At 32.6% G+C, this 21440-nt stretch overlaps 1 protein-coding gene across 6 annotated transcripts in view; it reads right to left on the reverse strand.

Annotated features, from left to right (window-relative positions):
* LOC145292910 (uncharacterized) overlaps positions 1–21440 on the reverse strand; it is a 69570-nt gene that overhangs the window by 45474 nt on the left and 2656 nt on the right. For 2 of the 6 annotated variants that reach the window (XM_080139055.1, XM_080139054.1), the window contains exon 2: positions 20437–20716. The exons of the other annotated variants lie outside the window; for them this stretch is intronic. The gene's annotated coding sequence lies outside the window, so the exon portion shown is untranslated. The remainder of the gene's footprint in view (positions 1–20436; positions 20717–21440) is intronic. 6 annotated transcript variants of the gene reach the window in all.

The following is a 21440-nucleotide window of genomic DNA, read 5'->3' on the forward strand; positions in this document are numbered from 1 at the left end:
TCTTCCTGTTTTCCCCCCCACACACACACACACACACACTTTCGCAATGTCTTTTTTTTTTTTTTTTAACAACCTGGCAATGCTGGGTGCAACCTCTTAGTTTAATAATATATACAAAAAGCAGCAATATAAAACCATTTAAATCCCCAAAATTCAACCCAATTAAAAATATACAGAAAAATCACGTAAATTGATAAAAAAAAAATATATATATATATAAATATATATATATAAATACATTATACACTAGACTACCCGTGATCCATTGGGTCAGTATGTTATATTAGCTATGGAATTCATGTATGAGCGTGACACTTGTGACGTAAAGAAAATAGTTTTTTGTGACATAACAAACATTTCTATGAAAGTATATTAAAATGAAAAAAGAATACAGATAAATTTTTATGAGTCGTTCTGTTTATAAGTGTTTATTTTTGAAAAAAACTTACAGCCATTGAATTATAAATGGTTTGCCATACTTATTAGGTAAATGTTCACTGAACAGATACCATAATACTTAAAGTTAAATTCAAATTTTGATATATCTTTTTAAATGAAATTGCTAGTTGAAAGTACAGAATAGTTAAAAAACACTCTTCCCATGTTAAGAATGGCTTTTTAAATAGAAAATGAAAATAAAATGTAATTTTTTTCATTTATTTTAAACAAACATTCATGCCCCATTGGGTCAAATATTTAATTTTTATGTTAATAATAAGGTCAATAAAACTAATTAAGACAATGTGAAAATGAACGATGTAAAAAAAAAAAAGCAGAAAGTATTAACAATTATTTATTTGAATAATTTAAACATGAAAAAAAAACAATTGGGACACTGAAAACATACACAGTAAAACAATGTTTTATTGTCGCGTTGATTATTTATTTATAATGCAATTAAAAAAAACATTTTCAGGGTTATTTATGTTGGTAGTGTAGAAAAAAACGTATGAATGTTTTTAAGAAAGGTGTATTCAAAAATTGAAAATAAATTAAACAAAAAGGAAGGCGGTGGGTAAATTGCCGTTGTAAAATGTTCTTATGGTTGTCAACAGATTAAAGTAGATTTATTTATAAGAAAATTGCGTTAAAATAACTTAAATGTGATATGGAAATGAACGATGTAAAAAAAAAAAAAAAAAGCAGAAAGTATTAACAATTGTTTATTTGGATAATTTAAATGCAAAAAAAAAAAAATGGAGACACTGAAAACGTACACAGTAAAACAATACGTTTTATTGTCGCGTTGATTATTTATTTGTAACGCAAATTAAAAAAACATTTTCGGGGTTATTTATTTATGTTGGTAGTGTAGAAGAAAATGCATGTTTTTAAGAAAAGTGTATTAAAAAATGGAGAATAAATTAAAAAAAAAAAAAAAAAAAAGGAAGGCGGTGGGGAAATCGACGTTGTAAATTGTTCTTATGGTTGTTAACAGGTTAAAGTTGATTTATTTGTAAGAAAATTGCGACAGTATAGTTGTAATACAGAATAGTTACAAAACATCTCCACCCTTCCCATGTTAAATAATAATTCCTAAATAATAACGTTCATATTTCAGTGCGCAGGTCAAATTCTGCAGAAGTAGCGATTTGTGTTTATTTGTTTACGCTGTTGTGTGTTTATGTTTATGTACGCAACTGGAAGTCGTAAACCGGATGTTGAGTTACAACACCCGTTACAAGGTTATTTGAGTTTTATAATTATATAGATGAATATACAGAGAGAGAGAATAATTTTTCTACGATTTTTAGCTATTAATAGTATATCATAGCCATTACAAGACTGATTTTTAAATCTCGATAGGACAATATAGGCTTTCGATCGATGCTGACGTCATGTGGTAATTTAAAATTGCGAAATATGAACATAGGAACAAAAATGCGTTTTAACAGTTTTTGACGTAGAAAAAAAAAAAAAAGCGAAAAAAAAGGCAAACTTTTTTATCTTCTCTTTTTAGGACAAATGTTTCACAGAAATGTTTTACGTTTAATGAGAATTTGATTAAAAAAAATGCAAACGAAAAGGAAGCTGTAACTACGTTTTTATTAAATGGCTCATCATGAGATTAGTTCATTTGTATAATTTCAATTTTGGAGAAATATTATTTTGACTATTTTTAGTTTTTTTTTTTAATAACATTGATTTAAAAAAAGTAGCTGCAACTTCCTTTTCTTTAACTTCAGAAATAAGACGAGATAAAATGACATAAAACGAAAGTGTAATGTAATTATTTCAAAATAACTATTTTAAAACGCAAAAAATAAGTAAATTTTTACATTAGGTCCACCGCTATGTGTGTCAGAAACTTTTGAAAGTTTTGCATAAATAAAAAAGTTTTTTTTTTAATCCTTAAAAGTTTTGTAAATATTTAATATTAAAGAAAATGTTTTGTAAATATATATTTTTTCTTTTTAAATCTTAAAAAGTTTTGTAAATATATTTTTAAAAAATCTTGCTCGCGAATATTCGGACATGTCTGCTATTTGACGTGTTTACAAACAGCCAACGGCAATGTCAAGGTCGAACAACCGGTGTCACTTGAAATGTGCGCCTATCTTTGTCGTCTGCTACCGGGGTATCTAATCTTTACTTGATCCTTTTTTATTTTATTTTTTTTAAATAATTACACATTTTAAATTTAAATCAATGTATTCAAACGAAAACTTTAGAAAAAAAGAAAAATGTAAAATAAAGTGGTGCTGGTGCATGTTACCGTGCTATTTTTTTTTTAAACCTCGTATTTTTTCACCCGTATTTTTTAACCCATATTTTCAAGTTAAATTCAAGTTTTACAATACTTTTTGTTTATTAAATTGTTAGGCGAAAGTACAGGATAGTTACAATACACCCGCTTGCCCGGTAACATTCGTGCATAAGTACCAAAAAAGTGATTTTTAATATCGTATTCAGCGGCACTTGAATTAATGGTTTATTTTATTGATGCGACACCGTAATCACGGGATTAAAATTTTAGCAGACGAAACATTGGGAGTCAAAAGAGTAAAGAGTTCCCGAAAAACCTTGAAAAGTCGTCATTTTAAAGAAAATTGTGGAGGTGGACCCAATATCAAAAAATACCCCCCCCCCAAAAAAACGGTATTAGTGATTAGTTTTAATAGATTTTTGTGTCTAAAAATATTAAAATGCATTTCGTTCTTATATACGCATTTCGCAATTTTAAATTATCACATGACGTCAGCATCAGACGGCCATGTTGGCTAATCAGCCTACAAAATCCCATATAGCCCTCGAGATAGTTCTTTTCTTTTTTCTTTTATTCAATTTTCACCCCAAACAAGGCACAGTACCACTTTGAAGCAGGAGGCTACTATCAGGGACTTAATTAGCGGGGTCATTATGAAGGGAGATGAGTAGAAAGATGTTTGTTAACATTACACTTGAACTTCTGCATATCAGTGCAGTTGGGAAAGCAGAATCCCGGAAGGGAGTTCCAAAGACCCGCAGTTCTGGGGAAGAAACTATTGGAGTAAAAGGCTTTCTTGCACCTAGGGATCTCTACTGTGAAGGGATGAGACTTAGTAGCTTGTCGGGTTTGTCGGGGGTAGTTACGTCGGGGAGGTACAAGTGTTTGCAGTTCGTCAGAGCATTCACCATTAAAGTATTTGTAGAACAGCCAGAGGGATGCAACATCTCGTCGATGGGACAGAGGCTGAAGCCTAGATGACAGTTCAGGACCTATCAGGTTGGCGACTATCTTTTGAACCCTGTCCAGGAGCGAGAGGCAAGCAGCAGATGCACCAGCCCAGATGTGACAACAGTACTCCATACATGGGCGAATGGTGGCCTTATAGAGTTCAAACTGGGGTCAAGATGCAGTGCAGGATGAAAGTGAAAACGGTGCATCTTAGATGCATTGTTCTCACTCCCTCATAAAATTTGAATTTCTTAGTTAAAAATAAAAAACAAACTATTTGATCAATTTCTGTTATTTTTAGAATATGATATTTTTGTTCCATGACCTGTATTTGTGTTTTTAAATTAGTCTGACTTCTGGAATTTCACCTTTTATAAGTGCAAACATTAGCGAAGTCAAGCCCCAAGCAAAGCATAATTTTTCCCCCGTCAGAGAGAACAACAACACTAGTTAAAAAAAAAAAAAAAAAAAAAAAGGAAATTTCGTTCTATAATCTTTCCTTCTCTTAGCGTCATATATCATTAACATCGAATAATAATTGTTTATAAAATTTATGTTAAACTGCCTCTTTTCGATAATGGTGTAACTGTACAAGATCTTTTTTTGGATGATCTTATTTGTATAAAAATTAAGACAAATAAAAAATGAGGTTAGTACAAAAAATAGAAAAGCGGATAAAGAAACGAAATGAAAACGTCACAAAATATTCGCCAATCGGAAACTGAAACCCGTTCAACCACGGTAGCCGTGGTTGAACTCGTTTCACGTCTTAAAATAATAAATGTTCGCCGTCTCAAAAGAGAAGAAAAAGAAATTTTTTTGTGTGTAGTTTTTGTTTTGGGGTGAGGGTGTTGATTAACCCCCCCCCCTCCCATCACACACACACTACAAAAAAACAAAAATACTTTTTGGGGGCAATTACGTGTGTAGAAGACCCGCTGCCAACTCTGACAGAAAGAACAAAAGGGATTTATAATTTAGAGTCAATCAGTTTCGTATATGAAATGTATTATTATAATATATTACTACTACTACTACTACTACTACAACGTAACCCCCTTCTTTTCTAACCTTTCTAGTGTTTTAGGGCAATTAACCAATGCACACACACACACACACACACACACACATATATATATTACATTACAATAGAAAAATGCAAGCATGAAAGGTAATATGTTTAAGCTTAAACATGGACAAGTAAAGGACTAGTTGTTAAAACTGGAAAAGAAAAGGACAAGATATTCTAGTAAAAAATATAATAAATTTATAACCTAAAATATTGCAGCATTAAGAATTGATTATATAATGTTATAAATTGAATTAAAAAAAAAAAATCTTAATGTTGCAATATTTTAAGTTATACATAATAACGTATGTCATTTTATTACCACTAGGGGTCCCCTTCAAGAATTGTTATGAAAGGGGAGTATGAAAGGGATCAGTAAGGGTTGTCTGTCTAGTTATGAAATCCTTAAATTTACTTGGGAGTCTTTGTACTCTGGGTGATATTCATACTGATTCATGGGGATTAAGGTCCTTTGTATTAACTTCTTTGGAGATGTTGGTTTCTTCAGGGGCGAGAAAAGATTTATCTCCTCCTCATTGGCCATGCCTTCATCAGTAGATAGTTCTTGAGAGGCCCTGGGGCTAGCAGGGTTGTTTTCATTATAAAAGTCTTTTTCATTTGAGGAGTTGGGAGCTATGTCTTTCACGTTGACTGTAGTTTCTGTGCCAGAAGGTAGTCGCACAGGAACATAGTAAGGGTTGATGTCTAAAAGAGTGGCTGGAGTAATAGGAGGGTCGAGCTTACTAGTTCTAGTGTGATTTCTCACATATATTTGGCCCGGTTTTGCCCAAGAAGCAATTAAAGTCCCAGAGGAGGATTTACGGCTGTATTTAAATAGTCTGTCATGAGGAGTCGCATTAGTGGCAATGCAGAGTAAAAATCTAATTGAGGGAGGACATCAGGTAATACATCTTCTCAACAGGGCAGCTTCATGTTGCTAGAGTGTAAGGTTACTTGAATGGTCTTCCATAAAGTGCTGTTCAGTTTCTCAACCTGTTCATTACCTTCAAGGTGGTCTTTACTTGTGTTAGAGGTAGAAATATTTTTTCCATGTAAGAAGTCTCTAATTTCTTGTGCAATAAAGTAAGCAGCCCGGGTAGTATGCATCATATCAGGCATTCCAAAAATTGAAAATAGCTGATTTAGACAGCAGATAATGGTTTTGCCTTGTCATGTCCTTACAGGGAAAAGCAAAGAAAAAGCAAGAATACTCATCAATTATAGTAAGGAGGCATTTATTACCATGTAAAGAAGTTGGTAATAGGCAAGTAATTGTCTGTATTTTTGAGATGAGGTGTTTTCATTTATTGAGATTGTCCGACTGACTTCCTCATCTTAGTTGTTATAGTCACAACGTTTCGGCCGTTTTGCCTTCCGGCCTTCATCAGGTGTTTTGTATTGAACTGGGGAACCGTTTGTTTGGTAATAGGCCTTTAAAACTGATGTTCTAAATCGCTGGAAAGGTAGTATGGCCTTTCTGAATGTTCTCTTGTCACTACTGACAAATTTGGGCTTCAGATACTGGCAGCAGGAGCAGGAGTTATGCTTTTTATCTGGTCTAAAGAGAACGGGAGATTCCTCGTTCTGATAAAGTGGCAGTGCCGTGTAACACCAGGATAGCATAATCGAATATGCAAACCATGTAGGTCTTGCAAAGTGTGAGTGAGAGCTGAGATGCGAGAGAATGTGTCAGCAGCTGCATTTTCTGTTCTTGGACGGTAGACAATAATGAATTTGAACCGTGACAGTTCAATGTGCCATCGACATATTTTGTCATTTTGAATTTTTGATTTTCTACTAATGTCGAACATAAAACTAATGTTCTTTTGATCGGTAATGACTTTAAAGTGTCTGCCAAATAATAAGTAGCGCCACTTTCGAAGAACTTTAATGATCGCAGCAGCTTTCTTTTCGATAGCATAATGTTTGATTTTGTTCAGATTCAGTGTCCGTAAAAAGATCGAAACGGGTCGACCGTGTTGGTTTAATGTAGCAGCTATGCAGTAATTACTTGCAATCATCTCTACTTCAAATTCTTTATCTGGGTCAACTATTATTAGAGTAGTATTTTTTAAAGTCATTTTTCAAAATCTGAAAAGAGTTTAAAACAGGTGGAAGCAGTGGAAATTCCTTGTTATGATTGAGCAATAGTATCTTGTCGGAGAAGTTGTGAATAAACTTGCTATAGTACAAAAACATTCCAACTACTCGTTTTTGAGATGCGAGATTTACATTTGGTGGCATTTCGAGAAGTGGTTTCAGTCAGTTCTTGCTTTCATTCAGGATAATGTTATATCTTTTTGCTACATCATAGAATGTTTGAAGATTGTGATCATGCTCTTTTTGATTTCTTCCACATATTGTGATGTTGTCTACGTACACAAAAGTGTCTGTTAGGTTTTCCTTGTCATCAATACGTCTTTGGAACGCACATACTCCATTAGTAACACCAAAAAGGAGGTAAGTGAATTGGTAAAGTTTACTACTTATTCCTAAAGCTGTGTATTTCCAATCAATGTGACTTATCAGCATGTGGTAATATGCAGACCGCAGGTTGAGTGTAGTAAAGATACTATACCGCGCTATGTCGTCAATCATTTTATTGATGTTAGACATAAGATAAGCATCCAGTTCTGTAAATCTATTTATCGTATCACTGTAGTTAATGACCATTTTTTGTGTGATTTTCATTGGAGGTCACCAGAACCTGAGCTCGTCAAGGAGACAATGAGGGCTCTATTACGCCTTCTCTCAACATCCTAGCAGTTTCCTACATTATGGATTTGTGTCAGCAATCGTGTCAGCAAGGTGGCAATAGGAGTTGTATGTGGAAAAAGGTGGAAAAAGAGAGGAAGGGGGGGATGTTTATAGATGGAAAAGAGTTATTCTTGTTATTTTCCAATAATGAGTTCATCCTTAGGACAGCCGAATTTTAGAGTCACTCTTTTGTATTTTTTTAGGATGTCTTTTGCGATAATTATGTTGATAAAGGGATCCTAGGTCTTATTTTTCAGAGTAATGTCTACAATGGTTTCGCCAATAATTTTGCTGTATTGGTTAGGGTCTGCCAGAGCTATAGTTGTTTTTTTAGGATCGTAAAGAGTTTCAGTTTTTTTTGCTGCATTTTTGCTGATAAATATTCTTATGCTACCAGAATCTACCATTTATTTAGTGAATGTAATGTCTTTCGCTTCCGTCCCTAGTCAGGCGAGACTAGGTGGGGGCGAGTCAGGGTCGTATAATACAGCAGCAGTAGAAGAGGAAGATTTATATACTTTAGCCCAATGTCTGTTTTTTGTTTTTTTTTACATTTCCTACACTCGGCATTATGCACCGGACATAGCAATCGTGGATGCCGCGAGTTTCCGCAGAAGAAGCAAACTCTTAGGTTGAGCATTCTCCTTTATAGAGGCTAAGTGGGCATCTTCCAAAGGAATTACGGCAACAGCTATGTTGTGGTTATTTTCGTTATCTGAATGTTTTCCTGCTTGTTCCAGTGATCTGGGCATTGTGTAGGTTTCTTGTAGTGTGAGGAAAGGTTTCTCAAGCAAGCGTTGTTGAATTGAGGAGGAAGAGACGCCACTGATAAAGGCGTCTTGAATATACTGTTTTGTTTTCAGCGGTTACAGCTTGAAAATTGTAAAATTTTGCGAGTACTTCCAACAGTTGCATGAACGCATCAATAGTTTGAGTGGGTTGCTGTTTATTTGTCAGCAGTTTATGTCTATTGTACACAACGTTTGCTGGTTTAATATAAACAGTGTCGAGGGGTTCTATCACACCATTGCAGTCTGTTATCTCATAGACAGCGGCTAAAATGTGAAGGCGAAGAAGTTCTGGCAGTTGTTTTCAATTTCGCTGTTATTGATAGTCGTTAAGTAGTTTTCAAAAGTTTCCAGTGCTTCTATAATTTCTGAGTTTGAAGCTTGTAGGTTCGATGTCGAATCTTTCAGGGCACAGTAGTCTGTCCATTTTTTGTTTTGTTTTGTTAGTTAATAAAATTGTAATAAACTGAAAGAATATCTGAGAAGGGAGAAGAGACATGTAAACCATTGATGTAGATTTTATTAACTAATAAAAAATACATGCTGCGATTTTCATATAGTGTTGTAATAGCGGAAGGGCTTCTTCCGGCCAAGGGGGATAATCTATGTCATTTTATTACCGCTAGGGGTTCTTGGAAGAGATAAAACCAAAGGGGCAGGGGAACGAGTAATTTAAAACTATAACAGTGTGTTTTGATAACTTCTTGAATTATTTTTTGAGGCGGAGGGGGATAAGCGATTATGGCCACTTATTTAGAGGAGGATTATCTAAGGGAGATAACTCCCATTTACTAAAAAAAAAAAAAAAAAAAAAAAAAAAACATTGCCGAAACACTTTACGAAAATTAATGAATAAAAAAAAATTATATCCTATATTCATCTCTTGATTTTTGGTCTCATGCCAAAAGACATCCAGAAATTGTTGGGGACCAGGACTGAGATGTTTCACCTTCATCTCATCGAGTTTCTTTGGTGGAAAAATTGAAAAGAGAGAAGTATTCCGTTGCATAATTCTTGCAATAAGGGATCAATATTACAGTATCCTATACCTCTATAAGGCCACCATTCGCCCATGTATGGAGTATTGTTGTCACATCTGGGCTAGTGCATCTGCTGCTTGTCTCTCGCTCCTGGACAGGGTTCAAAAGAGAGTCGCCAACCTGATAGGTCCTGAACTGTCATCTAGGCTTCAGCCTCTGTCCCATCGACGAGATGTTGCATCCCTCTGCCTGTTCTACAAATACTTTAATGGTGAATGCTCTGATGAACTACAAACACTTGTACCTCCCCGACATAACTACCTCCGACAAACCCGACAAGCTACTAAGTCTCATCCTTTTACAGTAGAGATCCCTAGGTGCAAGAAAGCCTTTTACTCCAATAGTTTCTTCCCCAGAACTGCGGGTCTTTGGAACTCCCTTCTGGGATTCTGCTTTCCCAACTGCACTGATATGCAGAAGTTCAAGTGTAACGTTAACAAACATCTTTCTACTCATCTCCCTTCATAATGACCCTGCTAATTAAGTCCCTGATAGTAGCCCCCTACCTCAAAGTGGCACTGTGCCTTGTTTGAGGTGAAAATTGAATTTAAAAAAAAAAAGATTTTTTTTAAATAAAATATATGTGATATGATTTTTTAAAATTAATTAACATAAGTTCATTTATTTTTTGTAGCTTTGACTGTTTCGTTTTTGGTTTTGTGTACATTAATTAACAAGTTAAATTATTTTTTACTTAATATTTAATTAAAAACGTTTAATTATTTTATTATTTAACATTGTTTCTTTGTTAGTTTGTTAATTAACTTGTTTCTAACTTATTTCCTTTTTCGATTGATTAACTGATTATAATAGTTTAGGTATAGTATTCATATAATAATATTTTTTCATTTGTATTCATTTTTATTATCATTCAAAAATTTGTGTATTCGTTTTGGTTAAAGTGTGTTAATTAATGTGTTTCATTTTCGTAAATGGTTTTGGCAATGCTTCATGTTTCTAGTAAATGAGAGTTATCTCCCTTAGATAATCCTCCTCTAAAACAAAAGCACCTGATTAAGTTTGGCTTTACAGTTCTACCAGTCAAGTCATTGGTCAATAGGTACCTCCAATGCGAGACACAGATTTACCCCCCCCCTTATAAAAGTAACACGATGTAACTTTATCATAACTTTTATACAATTTAAAATGAGAAGCTTCAAATAAACTAGTAATGTTTTAAATATTTTTAAAGCATACGAAAATAATGAAAATGCGAGACTAAAATCGTGTTTACATTATCGACACCTTAAAACAACGTGCCTATGTAGTGAACATTTTGAAGCCGTAAACATGTTTAAAAATTTTAACAAAAATCAACTAATAGTCAGATTTTCATGAAATTTTCGATACATATTCAATTAACTTATATTTTAAAAGCAGTTTTTGTTAAATATGTGAGGGAAATATTTTTTTTAGGTGTTTTAACCCATATTTCAGTTTATGAAAACTAAAAATAAATTTAAGTCCATAAAAATTGCAACATTTTATAAAGCTGAAGAGCTTAAATAATTAAAAAAATAATCTTATATATATATATATATATATATATTTAGTAATGTGATTGATAATTTAAAATTTAAATTAGAATTAAAAATTAAAAATCTGTTTCATAAGAAGGAACAACAACAAATTCAATAATTTGTACGATCGTTTCGGAAACAATATTTTTATTGTGATAGACATTAAGCCACGGACAATAATTTTGACATATAGTTTTTTTTTAAGCAAAGTCTCCTCATCAGCAAAAGTATTGGGTGGGTTTTTTTTATATGTAAAAGACACCATAAATAAACCTAGACATTTTTAAGTAAGGCAGATGTATCTTTTAATTGTTCGCCTTTTGAAAACCGTAATTATCGTCAAAGCATTCATTTGGATGTTGATTGTAGCTTATAAATGTACGATTATATATATATATATATATATATAAAAACCCATTATTTCACTTACTTTGAAGTTGCAAATAAAAAATGAACATAAAATCAGTGTTTTAAAATAAAATCAACGTTTTTATCAATAATATAATATAATAAATATAATATTATAATTAGTTAAATTACAATAAAAACAGAATCCTAAAAATAATTTTTAAAAGAATAAAATTCCAATATTCTACGATGTGAAGTTTTAAACATAGATTTTTGAGTAAGAATTTCCAATTAAAAAACAAAATTTTCATATAAAAAATGACTATTGGCAATTTTAAAATAGCAAATTTAACTACAACTTAAAATTATTTTAATTGTTAAAAGAGGTTTATTTCTAGGGGGTCAACTTGATTTTAGTGCCTATTTAAAAAAGAAAATAAATAAATGTATAGAGATCGCTAATAAAATTAACATAAACCATAGGACCCCCCCCCCACAAAAAAAAAAAAACTTGCTTCCCGATTCAATTAAAGTGACTAGCGGCTTCTGTAAAAATTATGCACAATTATACGATAGACACAAAATAATGACGTGGCTGATAGGGCATAAAATTTTGGTGATTTTATACAAAAATTTGAACATCTCTATTAGTCAACTATTTAGTTAACAGTCCTAAAAAGTTAAAATGGTCTGGAAATGGAGGATCATTTAATGTTAAATTTTTTCGGAGTGCTCACATGTAATTGCAAAAAGGAAAAAAAAAAGAAAAGGAAAATCTCATTTTTCTTTTTCTGATAATCTACAAATTTACCTTTTTCTTTTTTTTTTTTTTTAAATAATAATGATGATGATGATGATGATGATAATGATGTCGACATAGATAAACGTCATGCCAAATAGTTGTGGAGAGTCCAGGAGAATGAAAAGACAAAGAGAAAGCATTACTCAAATTCCAGTGAAGGCCAATGGTCACTGTTAATGAGAAGTCAATGGTAAATGGCTATTGCGATAATGCAAATTCATTTGTAAAAGTTATCGAAAGAAGTGAAGACTACTGGAAACTTGAGGAGACTCGCTGTCACCCAGGGAACACCACAGGTTGTTGGCAAAGAGAAATCTCTTATGATAGTCTGCGTGTAAACTCTTAGTAAGTACAAATAATAATTAAAAAAAAAAAAAAAAATTATTTCTAATCATAATTGAAGGCATAAACTAAAATTATATTTTATTAATTTAAATACGTCCTTAATTTCAAATTGAGACGATTTTATTTTGATCCATCTGTGTGTTCGACGGTTTTCATTTTCTTTTTAGAACACCTCCCATCTTCAATCCTAAGCCTGCTAACTAAATGATATAAGCACAAAATGATGACGTCACAGATTGCTAACTAATTATTTCTCATGGGTTTAAACAACATATTCGTTTTTAACGGACCCAAACATAAATGAATTATATAAAAAACAAAAAACAATAACAGTTTGGAGTTGAGTGATTCTATCTGAAATACCATTTTAGCAATCATGTAGTATAGTTAACAGACGAGGAATCTAGGGACATCCAAATCTGTGACGTCATCATTTTGTGCTTCTATCATTTGCCTGTATTTTTTTTTTTTTTTAAGCTGTTTTGAACTCAAATAGTTTATTTAAAGATTAAATTATCGACCTGTGAAAAAATATCATTTTTTATTTTGAGAAACAAGTATACAAAATTCGTTTTCTTTCTTTGCCAGCGGGGTGTTTGTTTATCTACCAAAATGAAAATGTTATGTCACGTTTTTAATATCTACGGATGCTCAAAAGCGTATGAATAATGGAAGTAACGTTTTTTTTTTTTACTTGTATTTTTTGTTTAGTTAGATTTTGATATTTGCACGAAGATTTTATTTAATGAAAATTATAAATTTATTATTTTAATATGTTTGTATTTATTTATCTGCCTGGCTAATATCTTTCCTCGTTTTAATAATAATATGAAGAACTTAGCAATATATAACTATCTTGGTTATTCGCCTTTTTATAATGATTTGTTATTATAATTTTAATTCAATATTTCAAACGCCCAAATTTCTGTTTTCTTTTTCATATTATTCTTGATGAAGAACGCAGGGTGTTTGAAATATTGAATTAAAGCTATAATAATTTTTAAAAAATTATAAAAAAAACATCGTTTTATGTTCCAAACACCATCCATCATTCAAAAAGATTGTAAATTCTTAATATGCAGTATTTTAATTTATGTATTTCTTTCAACATTCAATTAAAAATAAGCATAGATACACAAATATTTCACAAGTTTTTTAGCCCACAAATCGAACCTTTCCAGTTAATACAGTTGGCATTCATTTTTTTTTAATTTTTTTTATCAACAACATGTATAAAATTTCAAGCAAGCTGAAAAACATTTGAAATATTTTTTTCTAACGCACTGATGAAACCCAAGTTCAAGCAAGCTTGATGAACAATTATATCCTTATATGCCAACACTGGAGGCTGAAACAATTGTACGCAATGTTGTGACCAAAAGAAAAAAAATATATAGCTCTGGTAGGCATTGCCAACCGAATGTGAAAAAAAGAACGCATGATTTCGTGACGTCAGACTTCTGTTAACTATACAAACTATGGAAAAGCAGAAGCGGCTTAATGCTTTTTTGAAAACCTTGGTTTATCTTCTTCATACTGCAATTAATAATTAATCTTTGTTATAATTTTGTTAGGTTAAGATTTACACAGTGTAATGATTAATAATATTATAAACATTTGTATATTAAATATGAAATACGGTTTTACTGAATGTTCACTTGGTTAACTACCAGCTTCCATACTTTTGTTTGGTAAAAAGACAAACAAATATGAGAGCCGTCTATAAAATGTTTAATATTTGTGCAATAATATTTTTAAATCGGTTTTAATTTAGCAATAAAATAGCTGACAAGAGTCATGTTTATATTAAAACTTAATATTAAAAAAAACCACAATCAATTAAAATATCTATGTTGTAACTGAACATTTTGAAATAATGGAATTTTAATCGTTTTAATCTTTTAAAAATTAATTTTTTAGGACGTTTCTTTTTCTTGGAAAGTCAACTGATTATAGTATATATTAATTAGAAAAAACGCTAGTTAAAAAAAAAAACAGGTACTCTTGCATAATTTGACCCGAAATCTCATAAATTCCCGTCAAGCATGGATCGAGCGAGACTGGCAATTATTGGTGTCCAGCCGAGCGTCGTAACAGACGCAGACTAATGAAAAAAACAAAACAAACCGGAATAAAAAATAACGAAAAAAAACTACCTTGACAAATGAAAATATGTTTATTTCATTTTAGTATTTCAATTTTTTTTTTTTTTGTAACAGAAAGTTTGTTTTTTTTTCTTCAAGAAAAGATTTTTTAACCGTAGAATTGTTAGGTGCAAGTAAAAGTTTTTTTTGTTTTCTTTTCTTTTTTGTAACCATATTTTTTTAAATTTTTTTTTTATTTTCAAGACTTGTTCCATTAAGTTCTTTTGGTGGCACTGTCCATTTGTACATCTCCAGGAGAAACCATCCTTTACACACAATCTTTTTTTAAGTAAACATTTGTATTTACAATTGTTGCACCTCATTTTTGGGGGACAGCAATTTTTCTCCTGACAATATGAGATTGTCTACATCGATGTTTTCATTTTTTTTTTCCTAACATGTATAGATTTATTTTCTTGCCTGTCATTTTTCTCTTTGGCGAGTTTGAAAATATATTTATCAGCTTTTTTTTTTTTTTGGTTTAGTTGTTTTCTTCCAATTCGAATGTCGTCTGCTTCCATTTAGATAGCGCTTTTTCATTGGCTAATCAAACTCCCCAAAATTCAATTAAAAAAAATAAATAAATAATGAATAAGTAGCTAATCAGAAAATAAAAAGTCACCCTCCACCTTAAAAATTACTAAAAACATAACAAAAAAAATTAAATAAATAAAATAAAAAATTGAGTAAGCGTTTCAACATTTGAACAACGCTCGGCTGACACTGATCCCCAATCCATGCTTGACGGGAATTCACAAGAATTCGTGTCAAATTATGCAAGAGTACCAAAAAACATAATATTAAATTTATATCATTTTTCTAATTGCAACTTCAAGGTAAGTTTTTGTTCAGTACGTTTATTTAAATTTTTAAAAAACAATATTTTTTACTTATTTGAACTCTTATGTTTCATAAGAAATAGAAATTTCGATAGATTTAAATATATTTTGTTCAAATTTCGATAAAATATAGATAGGGGGACATGCACTAAAAAAATATTTATACCTCATATATTTTATGGAAACTGCATTTTATATGTAACTAGCGGGGGTACCCGGTGTTGCCCGGGTGTTTGGAGGTGTGTGCTGGTGGGGGTAGGGTGGGAGGGGATTAGATTAAAACAACCCTGTCAAAAAAAAAAAAAAAAAACGTTGGCTGGTTGTTTAGCGGTGTAAAAGAAAAAAAATAGTTTTAGTATAAAGGTAGGCTTGAACCCCGAACGTTTGACGCGGAGGTGGAAAGGAAATGGAAAAAAAAAAGCCTGCGACCTAACCATCTCGATCACGGGAACAGATGAATTGATAAGTGTGTTAAGTTGACATTTATAAACCGAAATTAGCAGGTACGACAACGTCAAGTTGCGGAAGCCAGTTTCTGTTTTCCCCGCTACGCGGCGATCAAACAATAAAAAAAAAAAAACACAAAAAAAACTAACGTAAGGCAAAGAACAATGAAAACAGAAAAACAAACACATGAAAAATGGCTTAAATAAGCCCGTTTCGAACATGGGTGTTTTTGGGTGTCGCTAAGAATAAGCGAAGTAAAAAAAACAAAAAAAAAACGAAAAGCAGAAAAACGAGCGTCACGTGAAAAATGGCTTAAATAACACTGGTTCAATATTTAAATTTAAAAATTCGAAAAAAAACAAAAAAATAAACATCTCACACCACGATTCGAACCCAAAACGTTTAGATAATGAACCAAGGCCTTAACCAACTGAGCTAACGCGACGTACATGAAATTTGTTCGGTTTTTCAACTATTTAAAGTAAATCAGGTCACGACGTCATCTAACGCATGCATAGAATCAGTCATTGTCACAAGAGGACCGTTTTTGTTGACCCCTCCTCTGTCGAAAATTGTTGATTTCGGGGGGAAAAAGTTAATGTTTTGGGCCAATTTTTCGATATTTTTCGAGCAAAGGATGAGGCTTCGATGTGATACAGAGTTTGTGAATTTTCGTCGCGTCTGTCGAAAGTTTTTAGCAGACATCCAAACATACACACATACATACATTTTCGTTTTTATATATATAGATTTCATTCTAAAATGGATGTATCGACAATTTCACGAAAATCTCACCATTAATTGATTTTTTTTTTTTTTAAATTCATTTTTCACCCCAAACAAGGCAAAGTGCGACTTTGAAGTAGGGGGCTACTATCAGGGACATAATTTGTGGGGGCATTATGTAGGAAGATGTTTGTTCACATTACACTTGAACTTCGGCATATCAGTACAGTTCGGAAAGCAGAATCCCGGAAGGGAGTTTCAAAGACTTGCAGTTCTAGGGAAGAAACTATTGGAGTAATCGGGTTTGTTGGGGGTAGTTACGTCGAGGAGGTAGAAGTGTTTGCAGTTCGTCAGAGCATTCTCCATTAAAGTATTTGTAGAACAGGCAGAGGGATGCAACATCTTGTCGATGGGACAGAGGCTGAAGCCTAGATGACAGTTCAGAACCTATCAGGTTGGCAACTCTCTTTTGAACCCTGTCCAGGAGCGAGAGATAAGCAGCAGATGCACCAGCCCAAATGTGACAACAGTACTCCATACATGGGTGAATGGTGGCCTTATAGAGGTACAGGATACTTTCAGGCATAAGTAATTTTCTAACACGGTAGAGAGAGCCCATCTTCTTTGCAGCAGCCTTGGTAATGCTCTCAATGTATCTATTCCAGTTCATATTCCCTGTAAACGTTAGGCCGAGGAGTTTAAAAGAAGTACTTTCAGGCAATGTGTTCTTGGCCATTGCTATTGGTGGTAGAGAGGGTTTCTTGTAGTTATTGAAGGAAACAAGCTTAGTCTTGGCAGCATTGAATGTGACCCTCCATTTTTGTCCCCATTCCACTACAGATTGGAGGTCATCCTCTAGTGTTTCTGCCATTTCCTTAGATATGTGTTCATTTGTTTTCCCCTCATATCTGTTATAGAGAGTGGTGTCATCGGCAAACAATTCATCCGAAACAATTTTATCAGGGAGGTCATTTATGAATATCAGGAATAATAAAGGTCGAAGGATAGACTCCTGAGGTACTCCCGCATTTATGTCATTGTTTAGATGTACGACCGTCGAGGACAACTCTTACTTAAGGATTTAATTACATTCTTCCAGTGATACCATATGATCTAATTTTCCTTAGAAGTCCATCGTGCCATACCCTGTCAAAAGCCTTAGATATATCAAGGGTTACCGCTCCACCCTCCTCTGTTTTGTCCAGTGAATGGTATATACGTTCAGAGACTACAGTTAAAATATTTGCTGTTGAACGGTCTTGCCTGAATCCATATTGTTTGTCAGTAAGGAGGTTAGTAGCTGTTAGGTGCTGAACTAGGGCTTGATTAACTAAGGACTCAAATATTTTGGCGAAAAGCGGGAGGAGGCTCATGGGGCGATAATTTAGTGGGTCAGCTATTTCATTTTTGCTAGATTTATTAAACACAGGTATGTTTTCATGTTCGGAACGCTTACTATAGGTACGGGCAAAATGAATGCCGATGCTCAAAATGTATAAACATTTTGACCCCTCCCTTTACTTAAAAATTAATTGAAAATCAGATTTAAATGAAATTTTCAGTATTTATCAAATAATGATTGCGGAATATAATGAACACATTATTTTTATTTAAATCTGAGTGGAAATACATAATTTTGTTTAAACAAAAAAAAACTTTACTAAAGTTATGGTTTTCAGTAGTAAATAAAAACGCAAGTATTTATTTTTGCTTTTTTTATATAAATAAAGCATCGTAATTTGTAACGATAAAAAAAAATTTTTTTACAAGAACATTACGAAAAAAAACCCTAGAGGTCGTATTAATGAATTCTATATAACTCGAAGAAAAATGAATTTCTTGAGGGCTAATTAAGCTGTATTTTGTATAAACAAGGTGTTTTTTTTTATTTAATTCAATATCTTCGGACTTTACTTTACTAATTATCTTTGAAATAGACCGAGAAAAAACTAATATTTATCTTTTAAAGGATTTTTACAATGAATTTATTTAACTTCAAAATTTAGCTGAATTTGTTAGCTCGCCATGAAAACATTTTCATAACTTTTTTTTCATGTGTACAAATATTTTTTCCTTTAGGAAATTAACTTTAGTCTCTAATCTTTCAAATGCAATCAAAAAGTAGTCGGAAACCTACAAAAAAATTATGATAAATCGGCTTTCAAAACTAGGTCCCTCTATTTTTGCCTGCCCATTTTTGCCCGTACCTAGCTTACTACATGGGAACGTTATTTTAAAGCACCAATTATGTAAACACGATTTTCGTCTCGCAATTTTATTATTTTCGAACGATGAAAAATTTTTTAAATATTTTTATTAGTTTATTTTGCCCTTCTTTTTAAATGGCACAAAAGTTATATTGATAATATTAATTTATAATAAAGCTACATCGTTTTACATATGGGGGCGGGGTAATTCTGTGGTGACTTTTGGAGATGCCTAGCTCTAGTATTGAACTATTGAGCTATCTAAATGAAAACTTTTTGTTATTCATTCATATATCATTACTCCATCAAGTAGTTAAATCATGTATATACTGCCTAGCTCTACTCATGTATTGAGCACCGTTGAAGAAAAAATTACAGAAACTCAATACAAATTACTCCTTATATGTGGATACATGAAATAACACACACGTGAAGACTACTCGTCCCACGACAGAACAGTTTTACACCACTTTTATGTGTCTTTGTACAGATTAAAATCAATATATAATGCTACTAAACCTTATGTATAGAATACTTATTTCAATTTTGATCCAAATCCATTACATGATTTTGTATTTAGAAAAATGTCAAAAATGTAAAAACAATAATGAATACGGATACAAATTTAATGCAAATCTGAAATATTTGGATTTTCGAGTAGGAGATTGTGTCCATATGATGGGCCTTAAAACCCATTTAAATAACCACAGAAACTAAATTGGGAAATATTAATTGATGTCTTAAAATTTCACAAGAATTGGAGGTAGCTGAATTTAAACTAAATATAGTCCAATTCCATATTGCTCACCGTTGTTACACCTAATTCCCAAATTCGTAATGATCGGTTAATTAGTTTTTCATAAGTGAATCCCAGACATGAAAATATATAAACATATACACATAACTAACTTTATATTAATAGATATTTTTGAAGAAAAAAGCAATTTTGCTTTTTATAAGGTCTTGCTTTTATTGTCGGAAAATATCTCAATTTATTGATAGTCGTCACTTATCAAGGTCGAAAAAGACTCAAAGATAAGGATTGATGTGATTGGTGGAATGATTGGTGCTTGTTAAGATAGAGTCGACAGATGGACTTCTTTTTTTTTTTTTTTTTGAATATGCCGTTTTAAGCAAAAACAACAGTACTCACTTCTCATGTGGAAAATAGTAATATATCCAAAATTTACGAAAATTCATCGAGTAGAAAATTATTCATAGTTGAAGGTAATTTTTACGGAAAATTACATTTTCCCTGGATGTGAACACCTTGAAGATTGCGAATACAGAAAGAGTTACTTATATCCCTTTTCGCTACTTTAATGGCTTCCGGCATTTGTGGCCAAGAGCGATAGACTTTTTTTTTTGACTGAAAAGACGATAGCAGTTGTTCTACTTGATGAATTTTTGTAATTTTTGATATATTAATATTTTCGACATGACAAGTAAGTATTGTTGTTTTGGTACTAGTGCACATATTGATCCGTGCTGAAATAATAACATTATTTAAAAAGCCATTCTTAACATGGGGAGGGTGTTATATACCTATTCTGTACTTTAACCTTACAATTGAATAAAAAAACATATCAGAAAACTTTAATTAAACTCTGATAGGTTCATAAGAATAGTGGTTGATGGGCAGAAATCAGAAGCCCACAGTATTAATGCTGATATCCCTCAAGGCTCCATTCTGAGCCCAACTCTCTTCCTGATCTACATCAATGATCTCCCAAAACACATACTTACATCATTCGTTGACATCTATGCTGATGACCCGACCATTTATGGCAACACATCAAAGGCCGTAAATGACAAAGTTCTCTTTGATTCTCTCTCCTCTGATCTTGAGCGCGTGATACAATGGGGGAAGAGGTGGCTGGTTACTTTTAATGCATCTAAAACCAAGCTTCTATTTTTACATCATCAATGCTCTGATCCCCATCTGGCATCAATTGAAACGGATGGCTCTTGTCTTGGGGAGGCTCCAGGTTTTGACAAGCTTCTGGGACTGATCTTTACTCCTGATCTGAAATGGAACACGTACATCAAATCTGTTGCCAGGGACACTGGGAAAATGGTGGGATCCTTCTACCGCTCCAGAAGATATCTCACTACGGATGCAATTCTCTATCTATATAAAAGCCAAGTACGTCTAAGGATGGAATACTGCTGCCATATCTGGGCAGGAGCTGCTAAAAACAGCCTATCCTGACTTGACAGAGTACAAAATAGACTTCATTGCCTATGGGGGATGCCCTTTTCTCTTCCTTGCAACCTCTCTCCCACAGAAGGGACGTTGCGAGCCTGTCTTTGTTTTATCGTTATTTCCATGGGAAGTGCTCGTCTGAGCTCCAATCTCTGGTCCACCCCCGCAAATCTTTCACGAAAAACACCCATCTAACTGAAATCACTGTCAGTAATTTTCCCCACTCTTTATATGTCCGTTTTACCATGTTTCTGGAAGTAATAAATGTTAATTTTAGGTTAATTTATTCTTTCCCTTTCCAGAAGCAATCGTTCTGAGAATAATTAAAAAATTAAAGTGGAGAACGATGGGTTTGTATTACTGTACACATAGATTCGAAAAAGTTGTCAAAAAACAAATATATAGCAAATAAATGTTATCAAAGGCAAGATAAGTTACTTTTCTACCTAACTGGATATATTTTCCGTGTTTTTATTCAATGTAACATGTTTATTCAGCTCGAAAAGCATACAGTGTTTACCGATGTATTGGAAAATTCAAGATG

Source organism: Euprymna scolopes, chromosome 14, assembly GCF_053919585.1.
Source record: "Euprymna scolopes isolate OS-2025 chromosome 14, ASM5391958v1, whole genome shotgun sequence".
NCBI lineage: Eukaryota > Metazoa > Mollusca > Cephalopoda > Sepiida > Sepiolidae > Euprymna > Euprymna scolopes.